Here is a 22,500-nt window from a genome sequence, read left to right on the forward strand (position 1 = left end):
CGCCAATCAGTGGATCGCTTGTGGAACGAACAACACAGTGGGCGGGACGTTTGCGAATACGGGTGTTTAAACCACAAAAAAATAACGGCTGTTTTAGTGAGAGAAGTGGCCGTAGTGGAAAAACGCAGCAGCAGCTCGCCGCTTTCTCTCGCCTTATTACCCCTCAGCAACCGGCACCCTGAGCTTAAATGACAAAGGGAGAAGAACTAGAAGACCTCGTCGTGTCGGGTAAGATGGTAAAATGGTCATTTCATTTTTAATCCTCTTTGTGCACCGTCGAAACGGCGAAATGTAACGCTAGCAGCTCCGTCCAGTCCCACAGGCGCAGTGCCACGGCGCTGCTGTATGAACACCTAGTGCTGAAACGACTCTCTCAGGGCTGGATTTACACAAACTGCGCTGAATGAAAACCCTCCCAGTGGTGGACCGACCCTCACCGGCTTCCTCCGTGTCCGTCTGGACTCACATTAGTGGGTGTCAGTATTCAGTATTGGGATTTTGCCCGTGGTTGTTGTGAAACATCTAACCTGGCTCACATCTAGTTTGAGAGAAAGGGGTGTCGTTTGAAATGACTTAAAGGGGAACTCCACCGGTTTTCCAAAAATTCTGCGCAATTTACTGATTGAGATGTAAACAGAGTCATTCAGAGTGGCTTGGTGTGAAATTGCTCATTGGAGAGAAACTTACAGACTCAGATGTCCTTACAGTGGTGCTGATAGGAACCAGGGGTCTCGATGTCTACAACACAGTTATAGCCATTTTATTATAAACCACCAGTGAACCCACTCGAGTCTCCTGGGTGTTTATATATAGTGTTGATGATGGTAAATCTGAAAAAAAAAGTGCCTCAGGCGGTGAATTCATAACTATTTCATGTAATAACTTTCTGTGAGGGAGCTTTTAGAGGTGGACGTCTGGTTCCCATCACCGCCACTGTGAACAGTTCAGACTTTTTCTTTAGAACTGAGCATTTTACACACAACTACACTGAATGACTTTGTTTACATTTTACCCCCCAATTGAGTATTTTTTTTTTTTTAATGTTCCCCTTTAGCTGGTCCCAACAATGGTCTGGACGCTTGTTTGTCTTTGCTTGAGTCAAGCAACTCGTGCCCATTGTTTTTGATGTCCATTGTGGCAGAGGGAGTGAGTGACATTGCGCACATCTCTGATATGACCATATGGGATGTGCATGCTGCCAGGGTAAAGGACAGGCCATCTGTCTCGCCCTGGCTTAATATCTTTCCGTTTTTCCAGCCTGCAGATACTCAGCCGATGATGAAGCGATAAGAGTTATTAATGTAGGTTTGTGATGGGACAAACATAATGCAGCCAGCGCTCCGGAGGAACTGACATTTGTGCATTTTTTGGATAACGTTAGGCATTTGTGGCACCGTATGGTCATCGGGCCAGTAAGAGGAGGCAAACAGAAGTGACAACAGAGATAAAACGTGATTTGGCACATTTGTTAATAACTATGTCTAGTTATTTTCGGTCTGGATCCACCAATAAAACTGAGATATGTCATGAGTGCTCATCTCTCAGACAATGTATGATTATAATAATCATTTAAGTCATTAAAATGGATTATTTTCTGTCGTATAGCTATTCGAAGAGGAGGCTGTAGATTTGTGAGGCCTCACCAAAGACAATTTCTTTTTATTTCATTGAATTGTCTCCGGTTCTCATGGATGAGCAGCTCGTGTCCGAGTCCTGCCATCGCTGTTTTTCCAGCTATTTTTATACTGTGTGGAGTGAGATGTCTGAACTGCCTCAAACGGCAAGTGCAGTCAGAAACTCAGGCTTGCATAATGAAGGAGAAAGAAATCTGTTCTGGCTCACAAGCTCTCAAAAAATACAAATCCATGTGGCTGAGCTGTGTTTGAATTGGTAAACCAACCAAGAGATTCTGGCTTAACTGTTCACCTTGAATAAGTCAAACTGACCTCTTGTGGAAGAGGAAAGTTACTTTAATAGGCATAGACTACCAGAAAGCACGTCGCAGAGCAAGAGTGTGGTTCTACTGTTAAATTCAGTAAGAAGATTTTACAGTACTTTGATTTTAGAAGATGGTTTTTGTCAACCTTTAAACTTTGTTTTATCTAAGAGCAAAGTTTCAGCACAATGAGAATGGAAAATAAGGGACCACACAGAACCTGTAGGTCCTAAAGTATTAGGACACATCTTGTAATTGATGGATTCGGTTATTTTAAGGTGCACTCACTCACTGAAGGGAAGAAGCCTTGTTATTTCCATAGAGAAGCCATAGGAAATGGATTGGAATAATAAGGCCTCATTGACCTCTTTTAGGAAGAGACTGAATGATGAAGCTCAATTGAAATCTTTTGAAAAGAGTTGGAGCAATTAATCTAGACTGATCATCTTGGAGTTGGAGTGATGAAGCTCCACTGAACTCTTTTAGGGGTGAGCTGGAGTGATGAAGCTCTATTGAACACTTTTAGAAAGATTTGAAGTGAAGAAGCGCCATTGATCACCTTTAAGATAAGTTATGGTGGTAAAGCTCTGTTTAACACTTTTGGGGTGAGTTGAAATGATTATGCTCCAGTGAACATCTTTGGGATGAGTTGAGGTGATAATGCTCCATTGAACATATTTGGGATGAGTTGAGGTGATAATGCTCAATTGAACATCTTTGGGATGAGTTGGAGTGATAATGCTCCATTGAACATCTTTGGGATGAGTTGGAGTGATAATGCTCCATTGAACACCTTTGGGATGAGTTGGAGTGATAATGCTCCATTGAACATCTTTGGGATGAGTTGGAGTGATAATGCTCCATTGAACACCTTTGGGATCAGTTGAGAGGATGAAGCTCCATTGAACACCTTTGGGATGAGCTGGGAGGGTGAAGCTCCATTGAACACCTTTGGGATCAGTTGAGAGGATGAAGCTCCATTGGCATGAGAGGCTCCACTCTCATCCTATTGGGATGAGAGGCTCCGCTGCGGCATTTGTGATCCAGAAATAATTATTCAACATACCAAAGGGGTGACATCAGATGTTAGAAAAGAAGATTCAGGGGTATTTTTTTAAGATGTCCCATTTGTAGGGTCTGAGATCTTTTCCCGTGATGCTGCAGTCATCCTGCAGCTGGAGTTAATTGGAGTGCGATGAGTCCTCCTGCTCTCTGGATGGATGGCATGGCTTATTGTCTCTCTCGCTGTCGATACAAAGCAAGGCTGGCTTGTGTGTCTTTTAGGTGATGTGTACAGAGTTGGACAGTCAGCACCTTCCTTCAAGCCTTTTCAGCTGCCCTTTGACACATTGCGTGAGCAGCAGTTTGAAGAGATGCACATGCTAGCCCTCACTCTCCATGGCTGGTGCGATAGGGGAGACCTACATAACAGGTTTGGTAAATGACAAGTGACGAACGCTGGGGAGAGATAAAAGCAGCCACAAGGCAGAAGGAGGCTCTCTCTCAGGTGGTTAGGCGGTTAGGCCAAAAGCTGGCTGTGATTAGACCTTTCTGTGGTACGGCTTACATCTGTCTGTAGTTAAATTACCTTTGATTAAACTGTGATAAGTGTGTGGTCAGGCTAATGAGCGTCTGAGGTTTAGGCTAAAACCTTTCTGAGGTTAGTCTCATGCCTGTATGTGGTCAGGTTTGTGGTTATCTTTTAGCAGTAAGGTGACCCTGTGGGTGTTTATGCAAAATGTGTCTGTGTTTACGCTAAAACCTGTCTGAGTTTGGGCTCATATCTGTGCGTAGTCTGAAAAGATTTTGAAATTAGCCTAAATGTTAAAACCTACCGATGTATGAACTGAAACGAGCTTGTAGATAGGCTAAAACCTTTCAGTGGTTAGACTCTTATCTCTCCATGGCTAAATAGTTTTAGTCGGAATGAATTTGTTTCGGGGTGTTTGTTTGGATGTTCAGGTGTGGAGTAGAAATCTGACACTTCAGAATTTTGAAATACCATCCAGCATCATTTTTAAAAACCATTTTGTATCTTATTATCGTTATACGTCCAACCCTAGCTGACATTACAAATAACTCAAACTAACTTAGTGTACAAAGCTACAGCATTTAAATGTTTGTAGTCGCATGTGCATCATTCCCAACTGTGCTGAACTCACCCCGAGCACTTTCAGCTCTACAGTCCCTGGTCCTCAGCTACAGCTGTCTCTCTCTCTCTCTCTCTCTCTCTCTCTCTCTCTCTCTCTCTCTCTCTCTCCCATGTGTCAAACACAAGGCCTGCGGGCCAAGTCAGGCCCGTGGTGCCATCCTATTCGGCCTGCAGAATTATTATAATTTTCTATTAAAATTAGCCCATTTCCCCATGAGCTGCACTACAGTTCCCATCATGCACTGCAATGTAATATGTGCTCTCACCCCGTCCCCACAATGGCCAGTTAGGCTCATGGCACAATGGCCAGTTAGGCTCATAGCACAATGGCCAGTTGGGCTCATAGCACAATGGCCAGTTATGCTCATGGCACAATGGCCAGTTGGGCTCATGGCACAATGGCCAGTTGGGCTCATAGCACAATGGCCAGTTGGGCTCATGTCACAATGGCTAGTTGGGCTCATAGCACAATGGCCAGTTGGGCTCATAGCAAAATGTTAAGTAAAAATGTAATAAAAGGACAGGTGGTCACTTGTTAAGATTTAAATATGACCCTTTCAATGGTTCAATTTGACACCCCTGCTCTAACTGCTCATGCCATCTCCCTCACTGACTGAATCCTGAAATTTCCAGCATTTCCTGATTAGTTGCATTTGCATTTCCTTTTATTGTTGACTGCAGTTGTAGTGTTTACAAGCTAATATTGACATGTTAAGTGCTAGGATTACTGTTTGTGCATTTACCTCTATAGTGAGACATTTATTCAGTGTCTCTTTGTGTGAAATGAATTGAGTTAAATCACATCATTCTATAAACAACAGTTTCTACAGGCTTCCTGCGCTTCTGTCTTACACCGTTCTGCTCTTATAATGTTGTTAAATACAGAGTAAATCAAAAAGATTAATCTGATTTCAAAGTGCCATATTTTAACAACCGAGAGGCGCCGAGGAACCAATCACAATCCAATTGAAAGAGGGGGTCATAGAGTTTCTGACTGTCACTGGAAGACGGCTCCCTTCAGTCTGAGAGGAGACGAGACCCCTGAGCTGAAAGCATTCTGCGTTCTCCACTTCAATCAGAGTGAATCAGTCATAACTGTGAAGTGATTTTCATGGACAGTGAAGCTCCAACAGCTCAGAGCGTCCGTCGTTGGTTCCACAGTGCTGGACGATCTCCGAAATCGCACTGAAAGAGCCGCGAGTGCAGCGACACCTGACACGCTCAATCCAGCGTGGGATGAGTTTGACTGTGGTGTTGATGTTTCCGCACAGCTGGAGGAGGTTCAGACTGAGCACTTGTGAAATGACATAATAAACCAATACATTTTAGTCTCACATAAACCATTTACAACCTACTACATTGTTCTACAATGATTAACAAGAGAAAGAAATCATTTTGAAATGTGATGGATCTTTTTTAATTACCCTGTATGTTAATATAGTGACCTTGTTCTTTCTAACTATCAGGAAAAACTGTAAGGAGTTACATGGGACAACGTTGCTAGCCAACATGATATGAGTACTGTAATGGCTCTTGTGGCTAACTGCATCTTAGAAATGGCAAGAGTAATTAATATCATGAAGAAGGGATTAATAAACAAAACACCTAGATAGGATGAAATATACTTAGGGGAAAGTCGCTATTGGGCATGTCTGAGTGGGAAACATTGCTAAGTGCTCTGACCAGAACATTAACACGTCAGTGACTGTAATGCACATATGCATGAGTTCATTGATATTCACATACAATATGTTTAAACTGAAAACAGCAGCAAAAGTGTTGCACTAAAAGTGGCAGCTCTGTATTTGTTCACACATCATGCTGAGACTGCTCAAACACTCTACCCTACCCAACCCTACTGTTGCCGCATGACATTATCATGTGGTTACTGATGTCACATGACCACCTTCGCTTTGACTTTTGTGGTGATGCAATCTGTTTTCTCTGCTCTTTTCAGGCTGGATTAGTCACAGTATTGAGTCGGATTTATTCTTTCCCCCCCCTCAATATTCACTACAGCATTTTCTGCGGATATTGACCCAATAGTGCTACCCAGTACTGGATTAGTGCCATCCCTACTTTTCTGCAGTTAGTGTGGTTAGACAGATCTAGCGTCCACAGCACTGTTGTCTCATAGCAGGAAACATGACTTTAGTTATGCATCTTTAACTAGGACATCTTTCTAAGTGAGAATCCATGCTCTAACATGTGACGTACAGTATAATACTGTCACATTCACTGTTCTCCCCCCCAGGAGCCACGTCCTGCTACGTTATGTAGGTTATCAAATACATACATATGTTTGCTGCACGCATCCAGGCTCACGTGCACCCGCGATGACAAGTCTACTTTCAAGTCATTCTTTTGAGAAGACGAAAACATTCAGCTTGTGGCATTTAACTCTGTGTCCTTGGCATTTAAGCCCTGATATTTAAAAAAAAAAAAAAAAAAAGGAGTAGTCTGGAATTTAAACAGGCATTTTGAATAATGCAGTGATGGGAGATTGCGCTGAATTACTACTGACATCCCCATTAAACATTGCGTGTCTCCAGAGACCTGTATACAGAGTTCCACTCTGTCCACCCCTCTAAATACACGGGTCACACTCGCCGGCGCTGGAAGAAAGCTACTGACACCAGCAAACCGTTTGTAATGTGGAGAAACCCAGGCTGGATGGTCAAGCTAACTGCATAGAAAAAGGTTACCAGTGTTCTGCAGTCTCAGCCATGTAGAGCTGCGCGGTTTAGTATCAATGTACACTTACTGGCCACTTTATGGCCAGTTCATCTGCTTGTTAACACAAATAGCTAATCAGCCAATCACATGGCTGCAACTCAATGCATTTAGGCATGTAGAGGTGGTGAAGACAACCTGCTGAAGTGCAGACCGAGCATCAGAACGGGGAAGAAAGTGATTTAAGGGACTTTGAACGTGGTGTGGTTGTTGGTGCCAGACGGGCTGGTCTGAGTATTTCAGAAACTGCTGATCTACTGGGATTTTCACGCACAACCATCTCTAGGGTTACAGAGAACGGTCCGAAAAAGAGCATTTTGTGTGGACGAAAATGCCTTGTTGATGTGAGAGGTCAGAGGAGAATGGGCAGACTGGTTCCAGATGATAGAAAGGCAACAGGAACTCAAATAACCAACCAAAATCTCTGAGGAACGTTTCCAACACCTTGTTGGAAATATGCCGTGAAGAATTAAGGCAGTTCTGAAGGCAAAAGGGGGTCCAACCTTTTACTAGCCAGGTGCACCTAATAAAGTGGCCAGTGAGTGTACATGTGATTCATTCAGGCCTACAAGAATTGAAAAGAAAGTTTTAGGATTGGCTGCTCAATATGCCCCAATCTATTGTCCCAGTCCTGTCTGACTGGCTGATATATAAGCGATTGAAAGCAAATTTGAATGAGTCAGTATTGGCTATGGTAAGCCAGGTCTAATTCCTATGTATTTTTAAGGCTGTTTAAGTGCTTGAGTTTCAGGACCTGCGTTTCAGTGTGGGATTGCAGGAATTTGTGCATAATTTCATTGATTCCTGCAAGTCTAACACTTAGGCCCAATCCCATTTCACCCCTTGCCCCTACCACTAGGCCTTAGCCCTCTGTTTTGCGCGTTCACGTCTAGGGAATAAGATATCCCAATTTTTGTTGAGATAGAGGGGTGGGGCTACATGGCCCTCTCAACTGAAATTTTTAGGGACTCACTCCAAACAGAGTGTCATTCGAAAAAACTGCACGAGTGACAACAAATGTGAGAATTTTCGCCATTAAAAAATTTATGATAACCACTATATTTTTTTAGTTTAATGTCGTTTCAGTGTGTTATGGTCTTTTTCTTTGTGACAAGTATAAAAAAATTGCTAAAAGTGTGCTAATGTCTCGGTAGCTAGCAAGCTAATTTTCTTGTTCCAACTTAAGTAGTTCAGCAGTTCTGACACCTGAAGCGCCAGAGTGTAACTACTGTATCATTTAAGGTGGAATGGGAAAATTGACTTCAGCTTCGTATCACCAATGAAATAGCGGTGGGTGATAATAAATAATTGTCTTATAGGCCCTCTTTGAAAGCATGTATGTGATGTATATATATTTGATGGTTGTCCTATTTCATAGGGCAAGATTTCAACCACTACCCTTTGTAACTCCTTTCCAAGGGGTTAGGGTGACACTCAAAAACAAGGGGTAGGGGTACAAAGAAGAAATGGGATTGGGCCTTACAATGCAGGACATTTACAGCGATGTTTAATAATGTTCAGCCAACGTTTGCGCCACAGTGGGATGCGGGACAACTAGGCCAAAAACCAAAACCTGCTCCTTTTACCAGCTGATGTTACATAACGTCAACTTTAAGCAGATTTGGCAAAGAATGCGATGGCTAATGCTATTAAAGTTGCGGCGAGAGGAGCAAAGGAAGGGGTGTCTCAAAACCACCTACTTTATTATGGCTTATTCTAAACTTGGTCATCTGGTTAAGTTCATGTAAGACATGGACTGTCCTTCTTTCATAAAGCTTTCAAAAAGAGTGGGACAAGGTAAGACCTGTAGTTAGGCTCAAGTAGTATCTCCCCAAAGTGTTTAAATCCCGCCTATGTGGAACATTTATGGGAGGAATCCAGCCGCCCCTTTAGAAACATGAATTTCAGGCTCTGTTGTTTTACTCATTACTCTATTTAATATAACCAATCCTCTTGCCCCACTAAGTACCTTTATTATCATACTTGTACAGCACACCACATAATCCCAGCATAGAAAGCCGAGGTCAGAGCGCAGGGTCAGCCATGATATGAGCAGAGAGGGTGAAGTGCCTTGGACCTACAGTGGCAAATTAGCAGACCAGGGTGTTGAACCCATAAGCCCACATTTGAACCCACATTTACTTGCCCAAAGCTCTAACCACTAAGCCACCAGTGCCTAAAAAATCCACATCTCCCTTTTGCCCGTTTTAAACCAGTGACCATTGGCTTATTAGGCGAAGGGAATGACCACTACACTAGTCAAACACCTGCTACTTTTTGGATATAAATGCTGGGGGCAACAAATAAAGTGAAATTAACTGTGTAGCTACTGTTTTTTATATGTTGTGTCAGATTTTCAAAATAAGCTTGCTGTAAATGTAGCTCCCCTGGTGATTCACTCCTGAATGTGTGGCTCCTTTGGACAGATCTACTGTAAATCTCTTGCCCCGTTTTTTTTCTGAGCTTTTTATTTTCTCCTGTGCGGCGCGTGGATATGCTGCATTCGCACCTGCTAAGTGGCTTTGTTATTTGCAGAAAGACCAAGTACCTGATCGGACTTTGTGTCTGTTGACCAGTACTTAGCATTACAAAAATTCAAATCACATGAAGGGGCAAAACAAACTTGATTAAGGATTAAAAGAGTCAAATAACAAATCATCTTAGTGGTGATGAAAATGAGAAACAGTGATTACAAGCGCTTCTTTTGTTTCTTTCACTTTCCTCAAACAGGTTGAGCTGCAGTAGATCAACTATAAAAACGTCAGCCATGGGGGATCATTTAACGGTGTCTGTGAGGGACGCAGACAGGTAATTAGTTAATGCCTTGAATGTCCAGCCGTTCTCTGTTCTCAAGGACATTGGATTTGGAAGCACATATACTATATTTCCAAAAGTATTTGCTTGTCAGCCTTTACATTTATATGAATTTGAGTGAGATCCCATTCTTATTCCATAGGGTTTACTAAGATGTTGGCCAACCCTTTGCAGCTATAACAGCTTTAACTCTTCTGGGAAGGCTTTCCACAAGGGTTAGGAGTGTGTTTGAGGGAATTTTTGACCGTTCTTCCAGAAGCGCATTTGTGAGGTCAGACACTGACGTTGGACGAGCAGGCCTGACTCACAGTCTCCGCTCTAATTCATCCCAAAGGTGTTCTGTCAGGTTGAGGTCAGGACTCTGTGCAGACCAGTCAAGTTCTTCCACACCAAACTCACTCATCCATGTCTTTATGGACCTTGCTTTGTGCACTAAGGGGCCGAGCCCAACTCCTGAAAAACAACCCCACACCATGATCCCCCCTCCACCAAACTTTATACTTGGCACAATGCAGTCAGACAAGAACGGTTCTCCTCGCAACTGCCAAACCCAGACTTGTCCATCGAATTGCCAGATGGAGAAGCGTGATTCGTCACTCCAGAAAACACGTCTCCACTGCTCTAGAGTCCAGTGGTGGCGCTTTACACCACTGCATTCGATGCTTTGCATTGTCCTTGGTGACGTAAGGCTTGGATGCAGCTGCTTGGACATGGAAACCCATTCTATGAAGCTCTTTATGCTGTTCTTGAGCTGATCTGAAGGCCACATGAAGTTTGGAGGTCTTTAGCGATTGTCTCTGCAGAAAGTTGGTGACCTCTGAGCGCTATGCGCCTCAGCATCTGTGGCCGACCACTTCATGGCTGAGCTGCTGTCGTTCCCAATCGCTTCCACTTTGTTATAATCCCACTGACAGTTGACTGTGGAATATTTAGTAGTGAGGAAATTTCACAACTGGACTTGTTGCACAGGTGGCGTCCGATCACGGTTTTTGAATTTTTGAATTTTGGTTCTGGTCAAGGATTTTCATTTTGGTGTATCACTAGGGCACATTTTCTGATATCAAGCCCAAGTTTCCCAAAAACAATGAAGCAGAAATATGTAAATTATTAGAGACGATTGAAAACTCTTTTCCAGTCTTCTTACAGTCTTCTTTTTACATTACATTATTCACCTCTTAATAATATGAGAATTAAAGCGTATGTGACGTTGGTAGTGGAAGAGAGGTATTGTGTTATATCAGGCTGCTGACTCCAAACAGCACAGACAGACAGGATATGGAGGTTGTCATGTTTACCCAGACTGACAATAATCTCATGCTCAGTAATGATAGGTAGGACAAGACCAGCGTGAGGATACTTCATTTTTATAATATCAGCTCTCAGAAGCTTATATTATAAAATTTGTATGTGAGCAAGTGCACTGCATTTACGGTACCCTGAAATTAAAGTTTTTCTTCTACCATGTAAATACACCAAAAATTTCCAAAAGTATTCCCTCACCCATGCAAATCATTGAATTTAGCTGTTCCAATCACTTCCATGGCCACAGGTGTATAAAGCCGAGCCCCTAGGCCTGCAGACAGCTTCTACAGACAGTAGTGAAAGAATGGGTCGCTCTCAGGAGCTCAGTGAATTCCAGCATGGTACCGTGATCGGACGCCACCTGTGCAACCAGTCCAGTTGTGAAATTTCCTCACTACTAAATATTCCTCAGTGGTATTATATCAAAGTGGAAGTAATTAGGAACGACAGCACCTCAGCCACGAAGTGGTCGGCCACGTAAAATCTGGGTTTGGCAGTTTCCAGGAGAACGGTACTTGTCTGACTGCATTGTGCCAAGTCTAAAGTTTGGTGGAGGGAGGATTATAGTGTGTTTTTCAGGAATTGGGCTCGGCCACTGCTGCTTCAGCAGACCAAGAAATTTTGGACAATTTCGTCCTCCCAACTTTGTGGGAACAGTTTGGGAACGGCCCCTTCTTGTTCCAACATGACTGCACACCAGTGCACAAAACAAGGTCCATAAAGACATGGATGAGCGAATTTAGTGTAGAAGACCTTGACCGGCCTGCACAGAGTCCTGACCTCAACCCGATAGAACACCTTTGGGATGAATTAGAGAGGAGACTGTGAGCCAGGCCTTCTCGCCCAACATCAGTGTCTGACCTCACAAATGCGACTCTGGTAGAACGGTCAAAAATTCCCATAAAAACACTCCTAAACGCACTCGGGGCAGTCGTGGGCTGGAGGTTAGGGAACTGGCCCTTTGACCGGAAGGTTGCCAGTTCAATTCCCAGGGCCGACAGCACGTGACTGAGGTGTCTTTGAGCAAGACACCTAACCCCCAATTGCTCCCTGGGTGCTGTGGATAGGGCTGGCCACCGCTCTGGGCAAGTGTGCTCACTGCCCCTAGTGTGTGTGTCTATTCACTAGTGTGTATGAGGTGTTTCACTTCACAGCTGGGTTAAATGCGGAGGTGGAACTTCCCTGTTTGTGGGATTAATAAAGTATCACTTAAGTTTGTGGAAAGCCTCCCCAGAAGAGTTGAAGCTGTTATAGCTGCACAGGGTGGGCCGACATCATATTAAACCCTATGGATTAAGAATGGGATCTCACTCAGTTTCATATGCGTGTGAAGGCAGAGGAGAGAATACTTTTGACAATATATTGTATATACACTGACGGATGGTCTGATCTGCCGCTCGCCTCAGTTTTTGCCTGGCATCTTTGCTAGTGCACTAAAAGAGGTGGATTTAGATCCATTTCTGAGCCTTTTCGCTCTGGTAGGTAGCATTACAGCCTACCGGCTGTTTTATATGCTCTGGCAGGAGAATAGCAGTGGACTGAAGTGTTTAATGACCGACAGAAGAAACCACAATCAGTGGGAAAAGGGGTTAAACACGTTTAAAATGAAGATGCAAGTCCCCAACTGTTCTTAAGAAGAAATGTCATCTTAAAACACTCTCACGCAGTTTCTCCTGAAGATTCTGACATTCACCAGTGTTTTCTAATCTGGGATTTGTTCTTAGGTAAGAACAGAATCTACGCCCTCTTAATTCTGATGTAGACTTCTTCTTAGGACCTTTCTCAAGAACACATGTAGGAAAACATATTAGTGAATGAGGGCCAAGTGGCTTTTACCCAAATACCACCCAACCATCATGGCCTCATCTAGAAAATAGACATTTCCTCTGACTGTATGTCTGTAAGGTTTACTCTAGATTGATGTCTACAAAGTGTTTCTCTGTTTCTCTACTAAATGTTTTCAGTACTAGTCTGTCATTCCAGTATTAGATCAGTAAGTAGCGTAACTGCAACTAGGCGTTTGTTTGAGGTAAGAGGAAGCAAATTCGGCCAAGTCAGTGTTGCTGGTTAGGTTTAGTACCTGTATGAAAAAAATAACTATTCCAAATATGTTTATCAAATATGTTTTTTGCAGTGTATGAAAATGGCCAAACTGTATTTGTTTAACCTATTTTTAAATGTGTTTAATTGTATTTTTATCGTATTTTTTCAATTTTATATAGTTTTTAAAAAAGTTAATTAAATACACAAGAGCTGAATGAAGGGTACTGACTGAGCATTAATGACTGTACCACTGGTTTGTATGTAGTACGACAGCACATATACAAATCATATTTCAAATAAACAAGAGATCAAATCATCCATCTACCTTTTCACAGTATATCATTACCTACAATGAGGTTCCTTTTCTAATACTTAATACCTTTTTTAGTACGTATTACAAACAGGAAAGTGCATTAGATAAGTGATGTGGCTATTTTTGTAGATTTCCAAATATACTTCATAAACACATTTACATGCATTTATTTTTTTCTATGTATAATCTTTCCTAATGCATTTAATATGGACTGTAATATATTTTACATATAATACATAAGTAAATATATAAAACATTGAAAATTTTCATTAGAAAAAGTTTTTTTCCCATATTGGTAGCTACCTAACGTTTTTCCTTTACTCTCTCTCTCTTTCCTCCGACCTTGGCCTGGCGATTAATCGAAAAATAATAGAAACCGACCTTCAGAACCTCTACTGTAATCTTGCCCATGTCTGTTATTTTGATTTATTTATTTTTTATGCTGTTAATCCTTTCTCCGCTCTGTTCATGTACTTAAAAAATGAGTACTGCAGCTACATGTGGCATGGAAGCCAAGGCTACGTTCGCACATCAGTCTGACCTGATCAGCTCCAAAATTGACCCTCACATACAAAAGAACAGAGCTTCTCGCTGCTTCACGCGGCCCATCCAGAGGTAAACGGTCCTGACTACGAACAAACGCCAGTCGCTCCCGGAGGTTCAGCTTCATCTTCGGCAGCATCACAGACGAAGCCTCGCTGGCTGACAGCTGGGCTCATCACACAGAATGTGTTGGAGCTCGCTGTAAAAATGGCCACGTTATCCGGATATTTCTTTGCTTCTTGTCCTCGGATTCTTTAAACTTTGCTTTTGATTCTTTGATGCTGCAGCTTCGTTCTCCTACGGCCGCGTTCGGCCATCCCTTTAGAAACCTCTTCAAACACGGAGGTGTTTGGAACGAGTCTCTTCATATTTCACTCCAAATGTTTATTAGGTCGAAATTCTGATGAATATCGAGTTGGATTGACGTAAAAGTCGCGTGAATTCCGATCTGCCTGTTGAGACATTGCATTCACATATGAAGAGCACATTTATAGCACAAACCTCGGCAGTGAACTAGAAGGGCAATAGGACAAACAAAGAAACAAAACAAAAACAAATTATTGTTCATTAATCGCAATAGAGGTAAAAATCAGTTAATCGTGATATTGATTTGAGTTCATATCACCCAGCACTATCCTGACCCGAGCTGTGTTCACATAGCAGTCAAAATAAACGTGTTTTTTTATGGTTATTGAAAATTATTAATATTAAATGGTCAGACTGTACTTTGGCGGACGTGCATATTCCTTGCTGCACTGCTGAAATATAACGTGTGGGAAACACTGATGCAGAGACGCCTCAAACCAGTCACAGAGTTTGTTGACTGAGTTCTGTCAGCATCCTGACCAGTCACAGTTCCAGATGTTTTTTTTTATGTCAAAGTATTCATGCAGTCCAGCTAAAGTATGATAGATGGACGGCGCAGATGCTTAATGTTCATGTAAAGCACGTCAGTGTTAAAGCATTTTTAGCATTGCAGTTGCAGTATAAATGCAAGACTAGTATTTTGTCCATGCCATACAAAACTGCTGTTGGTGTGCAGGAGGCTGTGCTGAGGGTTTTGAGTGAATAAGGCTTGCAGTGGTGCAGTCTCATGATTCAGCCTCTCATGTGATCTCTATAATCTCCCTCACTGGCACATCAAATCACCCAGGCCAAGCACTGGCCGTATGAATGTTTGAGCAGCGGCTGTGGTCTGCTGTAATGGTGTAATGACACACCACTCCCCTGGATGACATTACCATCTACCTTAATGCTCTTCAGTGAAGGAGTAGCTTGCAGCCAGCCAGGAGCGAATTGGTAAATAGAAGTCAACAATTCCAAATAAACAGGGAACATGGAAGTTGCATTAGTAGTTTGAACAAGGGACAAACAGTCACACTTTATATTCGATTTTTCCCAACATTATTCAAATATATTCAAGGAATATCCTCCACCCAAAAATTACATAAGCTACACAGTCTTTAATTAAAATTCAATAAGGTCCAGTCAAAGAAAATTTCCTCAAGCGAAGCGTCTAACTTGCATCATGATTCAGTGCCATATACTGTTTGCTGAAGTAGCCTAGTAGGTGTATCAACAATATCTTATACAGTCAGCAAGGGAATGTCAAATCAAATAAAGTCCAATTCAGTCATATTTCAACATTATTTATTTTCTGTTTTTAGATCACGCCATGTGAAATAACTTCTGACTCACTTTCTTCTCTGACAGTTGTTTCTCGCCTCGTCCCTCCCCTATATGTGCGTCACTCACTCGAGTCTCAGTGCGCTTCATAACGCGTCACGTGTGATTTTTACAACGCATCTGATTTGTCTGTGAGTTTTTTTGGGCACTAAAGCTACCGTAAATGCAAGAAAAGTTACACCGATTAAAATAGGACCACCCCTTCGAAATTAAATCATTTTCCATAGTATAACGATTTTAGGTCCAGGTCCACATAGGACAGCGTCTGGTTCCGGACTCGGTCTGACTTTTAGTGACCTCTGATCTTTGACTTTACTTTTCTATCAAGAACTGTTAACATGTCAACGTGCTCTGGGTTGAATCAGGAACAAAGACGGGAGTAAAAGTGTGTGTGTCTGTGTGTGTGTTTGTGTACGTGTGAGAGTGGACAACATGGACAGGCTGCTGACTGGCTACAGCTGCTACAGGAGAGCTCTACCCTAACCACTTGTGATTTTTTAAATGTCTGGTATTTTTACATATATTACAGCTGTACTGACTTAAAAAACATAAATGCAGTGGGCCCATCAGACCACTGAGTAACAACAACATCAGCACCACTCGGGTTAAACATGAGACGAATAACGTTAGAAAAGCGAATTTGCATGTAATGCAACATCCTAGTTTGCTATTCTTTTTTTATTTTTGTGGCTATTTGAATATTCAAATATCCTAATTTGAACTTTTTATGCATGTTTGTTTGCGTGTTAAATGTGTTCAGAGGCAGATGTCTGATCACTTGTCTTCAGGAGAGAAAACAAAGCTGTTGCTCAGTCGATCGGGGCTATTTTTAGACATAATGAGCGGGAGGATTGAGGCATTTCTGCTCCAGCCGTGGCCCGGCTCGTATATTCACTGTTTTGCTGTCTTTTCATTTTGTATTGTCAAACCAAACACCAGCGTTTACCCGTCCAACTTTCCATTGGATTAGTCTCACATAGCCAGACTGATGCGTGATCTCATGTGTTGAGCCTTCAAGCCAAAGCCAAGACGTCTTCAAACGAAGTTGCAATAATGGTAATTTTTTTTATCCAGTATTTTGATCTTCTCTACATAGAGATTTTGCCAAAGTCAGGTCGAATGTTCTGAAGAGGTTTTGTTCAGTGAAATGAAGGGGGTTCATCCCACACTGTCTACGCTCAGGCAGCAGAGACAGAAATCAGTTTATACTGTTGGACTCAGAATAAACAAAGATAACTAGTCCAAATAGGTGTGAGTCAGATCTGTTTGTCAAAATGCTGAATTGCACTTGAGTAGCACTATCTTATTTGTCTAGTGGGGTATAGGAGGGGTTTCAGCAGGAAACAATCAGATTTTTCCAGTATTGCCCAACCCCTGAGGAGTACCTGAATAACATATACCTCACTTTTTAATCTCCAGTATTTATTAATATTATAGCATTAATAATACAGAATGCATACACACCAATCCGGCATGACATTCTGACCACCTCCTTGTTTCTACACTTTGTATCCATTATATCAGCTCCACTTACTATATAGGTGTACTTTGTAGGTCTACAGTTACAGACTGTAGTCCAACTGTTTCTCTGGTGTAGTCCATCTGTTTCTCATGTTGGTGTCCATGGTAGAGTTCATGGTGGTGTACATGATGGTGTTCATGGTAGAGTTTATGGTAGTGATCATGATGGTGTTCATGGTAGAGTTTATGGTAGTGATCATGATGGTGTTCATGGTAGAGTTCATGGTGGTGTACATGATGGTGTTCATGGTAGAGTTTATGGTAGTGATCATGATGGTGTTCATGGTAGAGTTTATGGTAGTGATCATGATGGTGTTCATGGTAGAGTTCATGGTGGTGTACATGATGGTGTTCATGGTAGTGTTTATGGTAGTGATCATGATGGTGTTCATGGTAGAGTTTATGGTAGTGATCATGATGGTGTTCATGGTAGAGTTCATGGTGGTGTACATGATGGTGTTCATGGTAGAGTTTATGGTAGTGATCATGATGGTGTTCATGGTAGAGTTTATGGTAGTGATCATGATGGTGTTCATGGTAGAGTTCATGGTGGTGTACATGATGGTGTTCATGGTAGAGTTTATGGTAGTGATCATGGTGGTGTTCATGGTAGAGTTTATGGTAGTGATCATGATGGTGTTCATGGTAGGGTTTATGGTAGTGATCATGATGGTGTTCATGGTAGAGTTCATGGTGGTGTACATGATGGTGTTCATGGTAGAGTTTGTGGTAGTGATCATGATGGTGTTCATGGTAGAGTTTATGGAAGTGATCATGATGGTGTTCATGGTAGAGTTCATGGTGGTGTACATGATGGTGTTCATGGTAGAGTTTATGGTAGTGATCATGATGGTGTTCATGGTAGTGTTTATGGTAGTGATCATGATGGTGTTCATGGTAGAGTTCATGGTAGTGATCATGATGGTGTTCATGGTAGAGTTTATGGTAGTGATCATGATGGTGTTCATGGTAGAGTTCATGGTAGTGATCATGATGGTGTTCATGGTAGTGTTTCTTGGCTTTGACAACCTGTAGGTGCTTTGTCTTCTCTGTTTTAGGTCTAGAATAGGTGTCTGGTGTCTGTGTCAATTTGTTTTGAATTTCTCTCTGTGATATTTCATAGAGTTGGGGAATTACTTTGCTGCTGAAATGTGTGTGGGAGGGGACATTGTAAAGGCCACCTGCCAGTTGTGTAGTGAAGCGTCATGTAACATTGGCAGGGACAGCTAATAATAGCCAGGTTTAAAGGTTATTTTCTACACTCTCAATTGAATGAAATAAAGCAATCGGCATCACTTATCATGCTTGGCACCTGTTTACTACCTCTTTGCAAACTGGCTTTTTTCGAGCTGAAAAAAGGCTAGGCTAGTAATGTTAGCTGAGGTAACTTATCATTAGCTGTTTACCTAAAAGACTGGCTGCCGAACACCACTGCGCGTCGAGTGCTGGTGCTGGCTCCTCCGTTAAAACAAAGATTTTTCAAAATTTTTAGATGATCCGTGACATGGCTCGTCCGGTGCACGGTAGCCTTAATTTCTCTTTGTCTCATTAGCGCTGCCCTCTTTTCTTCAGCTTGTGTTTGCTTACAGAGTGCTCATAGGCTCCAGGGAAATTCTGATAATTTCCAGGGATGTACTGTGGATCTGAATGTACAGCATGCATGTGGTCTGCAGCGTAGCAAGCAGGTTTTTGAAATTATAGGAAAATGAGAGGCATATCGTATTGACCCGTAGGGGGTGTACCGAATGGTTCCATAACACACCGTGCGGTATTGCATCCATAGTGTTCACTGTAGTGTTCAAGGTGCGGCACAACAGTGTTTCTACGATATTTACACAAATGATCTTAACTGCTAGATTGATTGAGGACCACCACCCTTTAATATCCAGACAAAAGCAGCTTTATGTTCGGAAACTGACCACTGATGAAGGACTAGATGATGGCTGATACAAAACTGTGCAATAGATGAGCTACTGTCTCTAACTGTACAGTTACAAGAGAGGGCTTTCTAATAAAGTGGCCAGTTCTGAATCAGAATTGAGCAGTTTAGCTGCGACTAACTGCAGTCTGGCCCGATAGGATTGATATCTATTATATGCAAGGTTACATGCTCATTTCCCCTCTTGTGGAAGTGATCTGTGCATAGACAGAGCTAAGTTAACCTTGCTGAGGTGAAGGAAGATGGTTCTTCTGTAATGGTTAGGGATGAGTTTAGCTCCATTTGCGGTATAATGCAGTTGATGTGAAAGCAAGGGCACAGGCGGGCCTTCACCTATTTTCAAGGACTCACGCACACAAGTTAGCAGACACGCGTACAAGCACATCTACAAGGACACACACACACGTGTACACGCTTCCCTGCATGCACAAGGACAGGCAGACGTCGCCCCCACATATAAAACAGCTGCCTGCAAGAACAGTGGCACACGTAGACCATGCTCTTCCACACACCCGCAATAACAACACATAGCTAGTGTTTGGACATACACTGCTTTCTTCATCATGGACTGTGTGATGTTTTGGAGGTCCCTCAGTTAAACTGTACCTTTGTTCTTCAATAACATACACAATAGAAGTGTTTTTATTGTGTTAAAATGCTGTTTGTTTATTGGCAGTTGTTCACGATTGTTTGATGTGATGGCAGTCGGGTTTGTTTTATCTCGGCACGGCGGTCTTTGCGGAGAGGTGTGAATTGTTTTGGGGGGTTCTCTCCCCTCCCTGCTATTCCCCTGTGTTGCTAACAGCAGCTCAACACAGAACCACATTTCACACACAGAGAGGTAATAAAGTGATAGGAGAGTTTAAGGGGAAGAACTTTTTATTTTGTTAAAAATTAAATCAGTCAGCGTTAATTCAGCCAGTAGAGTGGCCACTAGATTGCCTGCAGAAAAAGGTTAAGGGGTTTGGCAGCGAAGCTATTAAAGCATTATGGTTCAGAGACATCTGTAGGTATGTAGATCTGTGTAGATGCCTGAGCCACATGACTGAAGACCTAGTTTGCTACGATGACGTTTTAGGGCCACTATTTAAAAAACAATTAAATAGTTGACTTTGAGAATAAAATTGTAATATTTATAGAATAAAGTCATATTTTTTTGAGTAAAATTGTAATATTTAAAGAATAAAGTTGTATTTTTTAGAGTAAAATTGTAATATTTAAAGAATAAAGTTGTATTTTTTAGAATTAAATTGTAATATTTAAAGAATAAAGTTGTATTTTTTAGAATTAAATTGTAATATTTAAAGAATAAAATTGTATTTTTTAGAATAAAACTAATATTTAAAGAATAAAGTTGTATTTTTTAAAGTAAAATTGTAATGTTTAAAGAATAAAGTCGTACTTTGAGAATATAATTGTAATATTTATAGAATAGTCCTATTTTTTAGAGTAAAATTGTAATATTTAAAGAATAAAGTCCTATTTTTTAGAGTAAAATTGTAATATTTAAAGAATAAAGTTGTATTTTTTAGAATAAAATTTTAATATTTAAAGAATAAAGTTGTATTTTTTAGAATAAAACTAATATTTAAAGAATAAAGTTGTATTTTTTAGAGTAAAATTGTAATATTTAAAGAATAAAGTCGTAGTTTTTAGCATAAAATTTTAATATTTAAAGAATAAAGTTGTTTTTTTAGAATAAAGTTGTAATATTTAAAGAATAAAGTTGTGTTTTTTAGAATAAAATTGTAATATGTAAATAATAAAGTTATGTTTTAGAATAAAATTGTAATATCTAAAGAATAAAGTCATATTTTCTAGAATAAAGTTGTAATATTTAAAGAATAAAGTTGTATTTTTTAGAATAAAATTGCAATATTTTAAGAATAAAGTCGTAATATTTCAAGAATAAAGTTGTAAAGTTACAAGAATAAACTTGTGATATTTGGAAGATAAAGTAAGCTGATTGTAGGGGGGCTGCCGTAACGCAGTGTGGCTTGATTGCTGTACTGGCTACAGTGTTGATGCAGAGAATGCCGGAGTTCCACTCACTCCTTCGGTAATCAATCATTTGGAGATGTAGCCACCGGTAGCCGTGTAGATGACCCTGCTTGCGATTCTCCTTCAACAAAACAGACAGTTTCCTACAAGTCCGTCTGGCTCTTTATTCTGAATAAACAGTTTCTTGCATAAACGTTTTACTGTACAACTTTTTATCTCAAAATATTATGACTTTATTCTCAAAGTATGACATCTTTCTCAGAATATCATTCCATTTGACTTTTTATCTAAAAATATTATGACTTTACTCTGAAAGTTGACTTTTTTTAACAGTGTCCCTAAAATGCTGTTGCAGTTTGCAGTACTGAAATTATGTTTTTTATTTACTTATTTATTTATTTTTTTGCCAATATCACTGTCTTGCCAGAACTCAGCACATTTGGGTTCATCTTGTATTATAAAAGCAGGATGAATTACATTTTGGCCCTGCAGACCTGCCAGGTACGGCTCCAAGCTCTTCCATCATTTTTCAGTTCAATTCAATTGGTTCTGTTTAGTTCAGTTCTTGTCAGTTCAGCTAAATTCTAAAAGTTTAGTTCAGTTCATTTCTGTTCAATTCAGTTCAGTTAATTTATGCTGAATTCATTTCATTTCAGTTCAGTACTGTTTACACAGACACACACCCACCCACCCACACACACACACACACACACACACACACACACACACACAAACATAAACAAACATACACTTCTGAGCTGCTTATCCTTGGGTCATTGGGGGAGGGGGAGCCAATCCCAGCAGTCACTGGGTGGAAGGCAGGATGTACCCTGGACATGTTCAGTACTGTTTAGTTTAGTTCATTTCCATTGACTTCAGTTCAGTTAAATTCAATTCAGTCTAATTCAGTTCCACCGAATTCAGTTTAGTAGAGTTCAGTTTAGTGTCATCTGCTTCAAATAATTTCAGTTCAGTTCAATTCAGTTTAGTTTAATTCAGTTCAGTTCAAATCAGCTTCATTGAGTCAAATGGCATTCAGTTAAATTCAGCTCAGTTTAATTTAGATTAGTTCCGTTCATTTATGTTTACTTCAGTTAAATTCAGTTCAGTTTCATTTAGATTAGTTCCGTTCATTTATGTTTAATTGAGTTAAATTCAGTTCAGTTTAATTTAGATTAGTTCTGTTCATTTATGTTTAATTCAGTTAAATTCAGTTCAGTTTAATTTAGATTAGTTCTGTTCATTTATGTTTAATTCAGTTAAATTCAGTTCAGTTTAATTTAGATTAGTTCTGTTCATTTATGTTTAATTCAGTTAAATTCAGTTCAGTTTAATTTAGATTAGTTCCGTTCATTTATGTTTAATTCAGTTAAATTCAGTTCAGTTTTATTTGTACAGCACTTCTTACAACAGACTCTTGTCCCAGTGTACTAAGCTTTTTTGGCTTCAGCTCCAGGTGTAAAGCAGGTGCGTTTGGCTTGTGTATTGTGAATGAAACTGGCTCCAATTTGTCACCT

The 22,500-nt window shown here is 40.8% G+C and overlaps 1 protein-coding gene across 1 annotated transcript in view; it reads left to right on the forward strand.

Moving 5' to 3' along the window:
* Positions 1-93: 93 nt before the first annotated feature.
* The window catches only part of fam135b (family with sequence similarity 135 member B), a 131,323-nt gene continuing 108,916 nt past the window's right edge, over positions 94-22,500 (forward strand). Inside the window, exon 1 of the mRNA XM_017711962.2 lies at positions 94-228. The gene's annotated coding sequence lies outside the window, so the exon portion shown is untranslated. The remainder of the gene's footprint in view (positions 229-22,500) is intronic.

This window comes from Pygocentrus nattereri, chromosome 11, assembly GCF_015220715.1.
Source record: "Pygocentrus nattereri isolate fPygNat1 chromosome 11, fPygNat1.pri, whole genome shotgun sequence".
NCBI classification, from domain to species: Eukaryota; Metazoa; Chordata; class Actinopteri; order Characiformes; family Serrasalmidae; genus Pygocentrus; species Pygocentrus nattereri.